General features: G+C 41.4%; 1 long non-coding RNA gene across 1 annotated transcript in view; it reads left to right on the top strand.

Annotated features, from left to right (window-relative positions):
- LOC307219674 overlaps positions 1 to 12,754 on the top strand; it is a 586,866-nt gene that overhangs the window by 192,230 nt on the left and 381,882 nt on the right. The window lies entirely within an intron of this gene.

The raw sequence follows: 12,754 nt of genomic DNA, 5'->3' as shown, positions 1-12,754 counted from the left end.
AGCACTGAAGATGGGGAAGAAATTGTCTTTCTTGTTTTCCCAGTTTAAGTAAACCTTGTAAGCTCTTATTTGAAATGACAGAAAAGCAGTCACTGTTGGAAGATTATTTTCTTAAAAATTGTTAGAAGCAACCACAAAAGTTTTAAGAATAAAGGATGTTGCTATTATAGATGCCATGGGCATTATCTAATCAAGAGTCTTAATGTGGGGGTGGGGAAGAGAAACAGTCTTCAGACTTATTTTAGGGTTCAAAGATCTGTCAAAGATCACTTTATTGAGTAGCAATATATTGCTTGAGAGAAAAATTCCACAGAGTGTCTCGCTGCTAGGCTGATTGCCCTGATCAAACAGGTTTCACGCAAGTTATAGTGCTGCATGGTCCGTTTAAGCAGCTATAGATAAGGAATTTAGTCAGGCTGTTACTCAGCTTATCATCTTCAACTAACCTTGTGGTTTTCTTCCTTCAGTTACATTCCAAGAATTTGCTTGCAATAACAAGCTCCAGCAACATCTCTTTTCCCTTGCTTGCTCAGGCACAGTGAGCCTGACACTAGTGCCTTGCATACGTGATAAAGAAACAGAGGGCTACATTCTTGGATCAAATCAGGCCACAACTTTATTGATCACAGATGTAAGTACATTTGGCTCAGGCATTGCGTGATTTCCCGTTCAGTCAGCTTACTTGCTGCCTGCTGATCAGATGATCAATTCTGGGATAGGTGTACCCTATGACTTACATCAAGTAGGAACAGCCCATCAGAATTGCCCCCTTGTGGGTGTGCTACAGCCCTTAGCCCCCATCCAGGCTTGTGGATGAAAACACCTCCCCTAGGATTCCTTTAATCAATGGGATAACCCAATTTTCTGGAAGGGGAAGGCAAAACCATACAACTCCCCACTTCCAGTAAATTACTATGGATCGTACCCAGTGCCTTAACCACCAGAGTTGTGACAATTGCTGTGAAGGAGGCAGAAACCTCCAGACCAGCCTTTTTGCCTAGAGATAAAATTCCTTCCATTCATCACGTGTCAGGGACTTTAAGCAGAAAGATTTCAGGCTTGGGTTTTTAGGCTTGGGATCTTTTAAAAAGGTAAAGTACAATTAAATCCAGTCGTGAATGACTCAGGGGTTGTGGCGCTCATCTCACTTTACTGGCCGAGGGAGCTGACGTTTGTCCGTAGACAGTTTTTCCGGGTCATGTGGCCAGCATGACTAAGCTGCTTCTGGCGAAACCAGAGCAGCACACGGAAATGGATCTTTTACTCCTATACTATCCTGATGACACAATCACCTTGCACACAGCAGTCCAGCACCAATGAAGTTACTAACTGGAGGAACCATCACAGCACCACAAATGAATTTACCAGTTAGTCTCTGAACATGGTGTAAGGTGATAGTTTTGACCATGGTCCAAGTATATTTAAATAAACCTACCACAATCTGAAATCAACTATTACTTAGAGTAGACCAATTGAAATTAATGGGCCTAAGTTGGTCATGCCTATTCATTCCAATGGGCCTACATTGAGAATAACTAAGAATGGATAAAACCCCCAAGCTTTTCTGAAAGGTTATTTCTAAGGAATACTTTCCCTAAGACAGCCTGCCAACCAATTCTTTTTCAGTGTTTGCAAAGCTGATGTGTTAATTTTGCTTGGTTTATAGGCAGGATAGCTATGGCTGCAACCCTATACATACTTAAAGGTAAAGGTAAAGGTACCCCTGCCCGTACGGGCCAGTCTTGACAGACTCTGGGGTTGTGCGCCCATCTCACTTAAGAGGCCAGGGGCCAGCGCTGTCCGGAGACACTTCCGGGTCACGTGGCCAGCGTGACATCGCTGCTCTGGCAAGCCAGAGCCGCACACGGAAACGCCGTTTACCTTCCCGCTGGTAAGCGGTCCCTATTTATTTACTTGCACCCGGAGGTGCTTTCGAACTGCTAGGTTGGCAGGCGCTGGGACTGAGCAGCGGGAGCGCACCCCACTGCAGGGATTCGAACCGCCGACCTTTCGATCGGCAAGTCCTAGGCGCTGAGGCTTTAACCCACAGCGCCACCTGCGTCCCACATACATACTTACCTGTTCTCAATAGGAAATACTTCTGAGTAGACATGTCTGGTATTGCAGCACTGACATTTTAATTTTTAATCCTTTACTGTTTTGACTTTGCACTGCAATTTTAAAAGTTTTTTATGATTGCTGTTTTTATTATTAGCTTTTATGCACTCTGGTTACAGGTAGGTAGCCGTGTTTGTCTGCCATAGTCAAAACAAAATAAAAAATAAAAGAATTCCTTCCAGTAGCACCTTAGAGACCAACTAAGTTTGTTATTGGTATGAGCTTTCGTGTGCATGCACAGGTCAGCTTCCTTGAAAGCCAGGAAATAGAAAAAATTAAGTATGATCTCAGCTTTCTGATTGTTGTATGAGTGGTAGGAAAACAGCAAAAAGAAATATGTGGGACAGGAAACAGTAATGTTTGAAATTATTGCACAGGTACACCTTTGATGAGAGAGAGAGAGAGAGATGTCCCCACATAGCCTAAATGACTCCCCAAGCCTCTTCTTTAATGCAAGTCAATAAGGTATCTCTGAAACAAGAAGGAATCTGTGAGAAGTCAGAAAGGGAAGGATGTCAGCGTATGTGAATCAGAGAAGCATGTGACAGCCTTCAAAGTGGTGGGATGTGAAATGACAGAAGACGGACGTGTTGCCTAGTTACCTTGATGCATTAGCAGTTGCTGTTAGTAAAAATGCATTATACCAAGAGAATTATACAATTAGAGTAGCAGGCGCAAGCAAAGAAGCTTACACAATCTTGCCCTCTAGTAGCATCCAAAGGAAAACATCATTCTCTCAGCACTTAACAGCTGTTTTTGGAGGGGTGATAACTCCAAGTTATGTACTGCCTCAGTTTATTTTACATTTTGTTCTACAATGTTAGATTTTATGTTAGTCTTTTATTGCAAGCCAACATTCCCAGCTTTCATCTTCGGCTCGCTTCTGCGGATATTGTCATTCCAGTAGTGCAAAGCATTTAGCGACATTTGCTTCCAAGTGGCACAAACCCCAGAAATGATATGCTATATGAATCATATATTTTAAATGGATCAATGAATTCCCTTCATCTCAGTTTAGAAGAGGAACTGGAACCCACCCTTCTTATTTGCACCTTGGTGCCTAGAACACTAAATTCACAATGCTAAAAAGTGCCTGGGTCCCTGGGAAATTTTGTTTTCCCAGCGTGCCCCAGTTAATACAAAAACTCAGGTTCCCTGGAACCTATATGTCCAAGAATGCTTTGAGCCTATGGTACTGTCCTTGCAACTATTCCAGGCACTAGACAAGGAAGAAGTGGGTGTCCCAGTTCAGATTATTATCTGAAGTGGAAATTAATGTGAACCGCATTGTTTCCGGTAATGGCTCTTTTGCATCTGCAAATAGCTGCTTGAGACGGTACCCCAACACAAAAAAGAATGTGCTTAAATGTATCTGTTAAATATATCTCCCATTAACATTAACTCCCATTAATATTGATGGGCGGTTTCTATCTAAGAAATCTCCACAGGCTGTCTTTCAGTTTAACTCCTGAGGGAAGGCCTTTAAGCAAGCATTGGCTGAAATTCAGTGGACTGCTCTGAGAATAAAATCTATTTTCAGCATCTTGAGACATGTTATGTGGGTTTATTTTAGAAGTGTGGATGCTTTCTGGTTTTTGCATTTTTTGCTTGAGACTGTGATCATAGGACAATAGGCCTTCTACTGAGTCAAGCCATTAGTCTATCTGGCTCGATGTTGGCTGTTTGGCAGGACGGTTTTATTCAGGGACATTCCCAACCCTTTCTGGAGATGCCGGGAATTGAACCTGGAACCTGCTGCATGCAAGGCAGAGGCTCGGCCACCAAGCTACCTCCCTTTCCCAACTCAAATACAGTGGTACCTCGGGTTAAGAACTTAATTCATTCTGGAGGTCCATTCTTAACCTGAAACTGTTCTTAACCTGAAGCACCACTTTAGCTAATGGGGCCTCCCGCTGCCGCCGCACCTCCGGAGCACGATTTCTGTTCTCATCCTGAAGCAAAGTTCTTAACCCGAGGTACTATTTCTAGGTTAGCAGAGTCTGTAACCTGAAGCGTCTGTAACCCGAGGTACCACTGTATTGACTTTTCATGTGTGAATCAGGTCTATTCCTTATGACCTTTTCCACATACCCCATCCCATTTTAGCGTGGTGAGGGAAAACCATCTGATGGTGCTATTCGCATTACCCTAGCAATTCTTTGATATTTTGCTGCAGTTCCCATTTACATATAATAATTAGTATTGTTAACTTTGATTAGGCTGTGCAGCTGCTGCCGCAAATGAAAGCGATTCAGTTTTATTTTCCTTTTTTTAAACTCTCATTTTCTAAGGACAAGTTATTTCCCATGACTGAAACATTGTTTACTTCACAACCTGAATCCGAGCGGTTGTCGTGCACCTTCAGCTGTATCTTTGAGGGCACATCTAGTTTCTGCCATCTGTTCTTTTCATGTGGTCATAAAAGATCATTTGTGAAATTTTCTTTCCTTTATGGCCTCCCAATGAATGAGTTTCTAATAGCACCCGCTGTGAAAGTCTCCTGCTTTATGGGAATCAAAGTGGACATCTTCACTCAGCTGTTTGGGAAAGGTGTAAGACACAAAAATCTCTCTTCATTCATCATTTTAATGATTAATATAGAATAACGACCACAACTTTTAATAATTTCTTAGATGTAGTAGTAATAACAGAAGTAATAAATAAATAAATCCCTAAGTAAAATGTGCAAGAGATGGTTAAACTCAGTTTTGATTTTTACTGTCAACCAGTATATTATGTTTTATTATGTTTTTGTATATGCTGGAAGCTGCCCTGAGTGGCTGGAGCAACCCAGTCAGATGGGCAACCCAGTCAGTACAAATAAAACAACAACATATTAACATAAAAACAGAAATTCCAATGACTCCATCCATCTTCGCTTTCAGCAATTTCTCATCTTCAACAGGCTTTTTACACTTCTAAGGCATATATTCTGGACTCAAATTATAGTCTCCTGCAAACCAGTAGTTTAATTATTTGGGGTGATTTGAGGCCAGTCTGTGGCAAAACTTGAAATATGAAATCCTCATCTTAAAAAAAAAATGATACTAGCTATTGATGTCTCCCTTCTGTATCTATGGTCAGAGACACCATGCCACTAAAAGCCAGCGGCTTGGAACTACAGGATTGCTGTTGCTCTCACGTTCTGCTTGCAGGCTTCTCTTGGTTGGCCACTATGAGAACAGTTTGTTGGAGTAGAGAGGCTTTGGCTTTATCTTGCAGAACTCTTGCCCAGGCAGGCACATTATGTGACCTATGAGTGCAGCAAAATAACCAGACTGTACAACGGTGAAGGGATAAAATCAGGCCAAATCTTATGGTAAGGGTTGGCATGGCATTGTGTCCAGGATCAGTTCATCATTCCACAAGTCCCATGTTGATAGAATGGATCTATCAGGTTTGGACCGCTGCAAACCTGTTCCATGGGAGTCGGCCAGTGTTGAACCTTGCTGTGGTGCAAGCCAAGCAAGCAAGGTCTCACTGGACGACTAGGGTGCAGCTTCCAACCAGGCAGATACCCCTACCCAAGCTTGGGGTGCCATGATCAATCCTTCGCTCAGACCCCTATTGAGGGGGGGCCTATAGCTTGTTGATCCTGCCCAATGCCATTTCCACCCTCATACAAACAGTGCTCTTCTGCCTAATAAAGAAAAGCCATAATTTCACTAAGGGAAGGGGGGGGGGGACCAACCAATTGCCAATCAGGTTGAGAGAGAAAAATTATTTTCAACCCTGTCGACCAGTGACCCAAAATTGCTCGGTGAAAGCTCTAATTCGAGGGTGGGCAGGCAGGAAGCTCTTGGGGCAAAATGGCCCTGAGCTCCAGGGGAAGCAGCCTTATATAAGCTTTCCTCTCCTCTCCCTGTGCAAGGGCTCATGGGACAACTTTTCCCCATGGGCCCATGCAGACAGGATATGGGCAGGCTGCCCAGTAATTTGCTGCAATCTATGGGCTACAGGACCACCTGACAAAGGCAGCCTATGTTTATTGGGCATGAAATGAGACTTCTGAGGGCCTGCCAAAGACATTTTGAAACCTGAAACATATCCCAAAATGGTGTCCTGCTCCCCGCCAAGGACTCTCAACAAGAGGGCGGGGAGTAAGAGTGACATCAGGCTCTACTGGTCAGGTGGACCCTGCCGCCTGAAGTGGTCACCTCATGGTGACCTCATGGGTGGGCCGGCCCTGACTCTTCTTATGACAATAAGCCATGTTGCCATCACTTGTAATGTCTTTGTGTGTATTGGGAATGAACTCTGCTGTTCTGTGCTGATCACTACTATGGGAGATCATGGTCACCTACAAATAATTTTGTAGCCTAGCCTAGACATGTTCGTTTCCCTGCCATACTAGTTCTCTCATGTGCAGTCCCTCCAATCCCATGATAGGGCAGTGTCCAAACATAATACAGCCTTGCACCCATTCCTCACTGAAGAAATATTTTGCCATGTGACTGCTGCTTGTGTAGAATGACGTAAAACTCTCAGCTAAAGGGACCGTGCCCGAATTTAGAGTATGTGCTGATGCACACATGGATTTCTGGCATAAGAGAACTTCTGTAGTCACTTCAGTGCCTTTGTGTCGACAGAGTTCTTGTTTCTATTGAAGTGAATGGGAAAAGGTTTGCAAGAACTTGGGTGACTTGGCTGTTCTTCCAGGAGTTATGTAGTTGCAGCCAAACTCTCATATCCCATGCATATTTCTAGCAAGCAAACTTTACAAGCAAAACAACTTTTCAGTGGTTCCTTATGTATTTTAAAAGGGGGGGGGGCTTTAGAAATTACTAGATATTTTTTCCTTAAAATTACATGAACCATGAAAAAATGGAAGGCCTCTAATGATGTTTTCTTAAAAATATAGCAACTTTAAAATTAATTTCAAATGGAAAAAGTAACTCTTTTTTCCTGTTAGGGTGCACACTTCCTTTTAACAGTTATCATTTTAGAAACATTTGCAGTTTATATGACTAATCAAGTCACTGTACAGCGTGCTAATAGCACAGGAAGCACAGTAATTGAATACTGATAGCAATAGTTTTCCATAAAAGAAAAAAAAAACTTATATAAGGATAATATTTTATAATAGTAATTTATATGCAAATATGTAATAAAAAGACTTGCTTCCATCTAAGAATCATGGATTATGTTCGTTCAAGCAAAGCACATGTAATAATAACAGAGCACATTTGTGATAGGTTCTGTGATGGATTTAATTTGAGAAGTGGAGAAGTTTAAGAGGCAAGCACCAATTGGCCAGCTTTTAAAGCAATTAAATGCAAGATAAGTCTGAGAAAATTTTGATCTTGGGCCTTTTTTAGATATCTGAAATATCACAAAACTCACACATCATCTGAAACTGAGCACACACCATACATTTAAAACACATTTAAAACAAACACACCATGAATCCTGGGAATGGTAATTTGTTAAGAGTACTGGAAATTGTGGTTCTGTGCGGGGTAAACTACAGTTCTTGGGATTCGGGTGAAGGGGGCAATGCTTTAAATGTATGGTGCATATGCAGCCAAGAGAAGGCTGTTTGGTTGCTATGTGGATCCTGCTCAAAATAGGGTGCCTTTGACAAACTATCCTCATTTCAGTAAACCCTGAGAGAGATTTTCACAACCACACAGCATCCCTTTTGCGGCAGCTTCCAGGAATGCAAAGTAAGGGCCTGGAGGTTAACAATCCACTGTATTCCAACAGTATCTTTGGACTGTTGGAAAGAACTTCCATTTCCGAAAGGCAGGGCTTATGATTTTTGCTTATTTTCCCCAACATTCTGTTCTCCTCTGCTTCGTATCCTATACTATCCTGGAGGATCCCCCACAAGCAGCTTTTCATAGAGCATGGGGATGGTGAAAATCAGATGCCCTGCTTTACAAGAGCATAGGAGCTAGTACCCAAGGTGTCTGGTTGTGCTGGTGCAGCAGGAGTACCATGGCGTTTCTTCTTTCTTTTTTTTGGGGGGGAGCACAGACAGAAGAAATGCCATGGTGGTAGTAGTAATAATAATAATAATAATAATAATAATTATTATTATTATTATTATTAATATCCCGCCCCCGCCAGCTGAAGCCGGGCTCAGAGCGGCTAACAGCAATAAAAGTAACACAGCATTCTAAAATCAGTATTCTAAAATCAATTCAAAATCAAATGGCAACCACTGGGCCAGAGTTCTATGAGGATCGCCAAAGGAGGGGGTCAGACTGTGCCTTGGCCAAAGGCCTGGTAGAACAGCTCTGTCTTGCAGGCCCTGCAGAAAGATGTCAAGTCCCGCAGGGCCCTAGTCTCTTGTGACAGAGCGCTCCACCAGATCGGGGCCACAGCCGAAAAAGCCCTGGCTCTCGTTGAGCCAGCCTAACCTCTCTGTGGCCCGGGACCTTCAAGGTGTTTTTGTGTGAAGACCATAAGGTCCTCTGTGGAGAGGTGGTCCCATAGGTACGAGGGTCCTAGGCTGTATAGGGCTTTAAAAGTTAAAAGCAGCACCTTAAACCTGATCCTGTACTTCACCAGGAGCCAGTGCAGCTGGTATAGCACCGCGTGAATGTGATCCTGTGGCACGGATCCCGTAAGGAGTCTCGCCGCAGCATGGTACACTTGCACCAGTGTGACCAGGCATCTTCATCTGCCTGGACCTCTCCCACAATTGCTTCAAGAGCTGAAAGGTAGCCTCAAAGGAGACCTGCACATCTATTGTAGTGAGCTGCAGTCCAGGAATATCCCACACTTCATGTCAAGGCTACTTGCTGCTTCCAGCCCTTATTTTCTAAGCAACCTGTGTTTTCCATACTTCTCTTGTGCTTCCATCCTACCTCTGTCTATTTCCTTCTGATGCAAGGTTGATCAAGAGAACCTCATGCACAGAAGGCAATGTGTCTACTGGTTGCTAATCTCATATAATATGGAGCTATATAGAAGTGGTGCATCTTCAGTGCGGCAGGACTAAACAAATATGTGATCCCATGTCAGGGGATCAGGAGGTCCTGGTGAAAAAGCAGGGTCTGGATCACATCAATAGCCAAGGTTTTTTTCCCGTGTTTATTTTCCATTGCATTCTGTTTCGGAATGCAGGTCATTTGATCTTATTTTGTGTACTGGCAATATCTCTGAAATTATATATTATTACAGAGTCTACTGCTTTGACATTTTCATCAAACCAGTAATAGTCTTGCATATCTTACACAGCATATGATTTAAAAATGCTGTCCCCAGTAAAGCAGTCATCACAGACTGTTAATCATCCGTTAACAATGCAGCTATTATATTGCTGAAACTTCTCAGCAAAAAGTTCAGTAATTGTTGGTAGAAATAACATATTTCAAAGGAATTGTTGATGATATGAGCAATTCAGCAACTACTGTTCCTGATTTACTTTGCCGTTACTTGTGTAGGCTGTATTTGAGCCTATCAGTTGTTGATGATGTATGTTTCAGCACAGAGGCAGAGTTATTGTGCTGCTAGTTAAAAGCATTAATTGCTCAATTTTACATTTCCTTAGTTTACTAGCATCTGCTGTTCAAACTTACACCGCCTCACTTTGAAGTTAATCGTTTTTTAATTCAAGGAAACTTTTGGATTGCAGGCATAAGTCTTCAGTCCTATACTTATTGAGGGTAAGTTACATTGAACTCAATGGGATTTAATTCTAAGTAGACCTTAGAGCAAGCGTGGGAAACTTCATATCTAAGGATTAAGTTGTGACTAATGTATGCCCAATTTTTCATGACTTTCTTATTCATTAATAAGTAGCTTGATTTGGATTTTTTTCCTTGTTCAAGTGAATTATTGGATGCAGAGAGTGCTGAAAGCAACAATATGATTTCCTATATTGTCATAGAATCATAGAATTGTAGAGTTGGAAGGGATCCTAGGGGTCATTGAGTTCAACCCCTTGAAATGCAGGAATCTCAGCTAAAGCATCCTTGACAGATGGCCATCCAACCGCTGGATTGATTTTCAAGTATATAGCAAAAATTAGCCTCAGCCTCATAAACTCCATAGTTTGTAGTTATTGACTGCAGCTAGCCTGTTCCTATTAGCATGTTTTCATGTGTGCAGATCAGTACAGATGTAGAAGCTTGTTTCTGTCTGCACCATGCATGGTTCATGGTGGCTGCCCTTGGCAGTTCTGTGGTGTGCTGCACAGTGTCCAATCAGCATCAAGTCTGTGGATTAAGCCCTGATTGTTTAATGTAAATATTCTATCCAATATCTCTCTGTGGATAGTACCTTCATGTGTGCATAGAGTCCTAGTCAGCAGTCTTCATGTAGGTCTCTCCTTTGAGGTCAAAATTAATTGTCTAATTTCCCAAAGGATGCATCTCTAATACAAAACTTGCAATGCACAGGTGTGCTTCAGTGCAGCAACAGTAATGTTCTTGTTTTCTTTTTCTTTTCTTTTACTGTCCACATCTCTCTGGGTGAAACGTGAGTTTGAACCATCCAAGATAAAAAGGATTCTGCTGTGATCATAGAATAATTTACATCGATAAATATCAGCACGATGCGATTTTTCACTATCAGACTCCTATAATGTTTTCTTGGAAATGTGTCTGTATATTGTCAGCTTTATTTTTAATCACAGCATGAAGAATAATTTAAAAATCAACTATTTGACAGCTATAGATATGAATCTATTACTCAATCTGAGCCTTTGGAATGGGATTGACTGTGCATCTAAATAAATGAAGGCAGGAATATAAGCATGCAAAACCTAAATCATGAAAGAATGACAAGGAAAAGTCACCTCATGCTGACATTTTTTGCCACCCTAAAGCACTTTATGAACACATCTGTATTAGATTAGGGCACAGACAAGATGCTGCACTTCTCTTTCATTAGAAACCCATTCATCAGGGATCACACTATTGCGCAAGTAGGAATGTGCAAACCTGTGTTTGTTGCCACTCTTGCACAAGCCACTGCTGCATGTATGAGTCTCTGGACTTTGGTAAATAATTCCAGAAATTAATTTCAGAATTAAAAATACATGGTGGCATCCAGAGGTGGTGTCCTTATTGTGCAACGGACTTCTGGTTGCACAAATTGGAGTTACCATTTCTCCCCTGCCCTCACCCATAAAGCAGATTGCAGCACTCAGTGGACTGCATGGGCAGGAAAGAAGGGGTATTGTTGCATCTCACCCAAAACAATCCAGTAAAATAATTTGTATGTGCAGTTCTTTCAAAAGCCCTTCCCTGTGTAGAAAGGCATTAATAACATGTATTGCCCACAATATTTTCCCTAGAACTGTAGACTTCTCTTGATTAGCCTAAATTGTTTGGCTTAAATAGCACAAATTTATTCATTGGCTCAGTATCTCAAGCAACATTTTGCTGCTCAAAAATTGGCATTGATATTGCCCATTGGCTTTGATAATGAAATTGTACACCTGTTCAAAAATAAGCACCAGATTGTTAATGATTCTTGGCCCTCTTGCTGTCGGTTATTTTCCAACAATATTTCTTTCCAAATTAGTGGTGCCTTTTTGTGTTTGTCAAGAACTGAGAGACAAACAGCTCCAAGAGTTCACATGTAACATCCCAGTTAATCCAGATTCACCTACATCTAAAACTGTAACTTAATGGAGGAGTGATGTTTGGACAAGATTGTTGTTTAATGTTTAAATAAGCTTTCTTTAAATAATGAGCTCATGAAAAATTCAAGAATCCACTTCATAGGAAATACATTTTATTAAGAATATGAAATTCAGTATTAGTTATTTGAATACTTGTAAAGCCTTTAGGGTATGCCAGACCAACTTCTCAAACCTGATTCTCCAATCTTTTCCCTTCTACTAGTTACATTATGAAGAAAGATGTTTATTCATTTAATGTTTTTATATCCCACCCTTCATCCAAATATATCTCAGGCAGGGGTGAGGGCTCACAATAAGAATTTACAGCAAATTACAATCACATTATTAAAGTAGTACAAAATATGCATTCAAAACAAGAAACACTTTTCAAATTCACCAAATTTGTCGAGTATGTGTAGAAGCCCCATTCCATGGCCAATAAGCACAGGAAGCCTTTGCCTGGTGATTGCTGTGTCCCATAGATTGCAGCAAAATACTGGGCAAGGTTTTGCCCACTATCTTCTCTGTGTGATGGGTGCATAGGGAAAAGCTGTCCCATGAGCCCTTCAGGGGCATCGAGAACTAATAAAGGAAGTACTTGCCATAGGCTGCATCCAACCAAGTCTTACATATATTGGACACATTGAGATTAATGGATCCAAATTAGTCAGGTTTGTTAATTTCAATGAGTCTTCTCTGAGTAGAACTTGAATCCCCCCTATGGTTTCCACCCGTATGTTTGAATCTGAGTTCAGTAAATGGTTGTTGATTTTGTCTGGATCATCAAGCACTAAGACATTAGAGTATTTATGAAATATGTAATTTCTGCCAGGTGTTAACATACAATTCTCTTCAGAAATTAATAATGCCATAGCAAGTGACAGTGGAGTCATATACATGTATATTCAGGTGTAAATAATATTGTGTTCAATGGACCCTTACTCCCAGGTAAGTTTTGTTAGTTGAACTTAGGTTCTATTGAAATCAGTGGGACAAGTTAGTCATGACTCCCATCTCATCAATATCAATGGAAACTAGCTTCAGCTAATATTCTGG

The sequence above is a fragment of the Podarcis cretensis genome, assembly GCF_951804945.1.
Source record: "Podarcis cretensis genome assembly, chromosome: 7".
In the NCBI taxonomy this organism is placed as follows: domain Eukaryota; kingdom Metazoa; phylum Chordata; class Lepidosauria; order Squamata; family Lacertidae; genus Podarcis; species Podarcis cretensis.
Note: the sequence above shows the minus strand (reverse complement) of the source record. Positions and strands in the feature narration are given on the sequence as shown.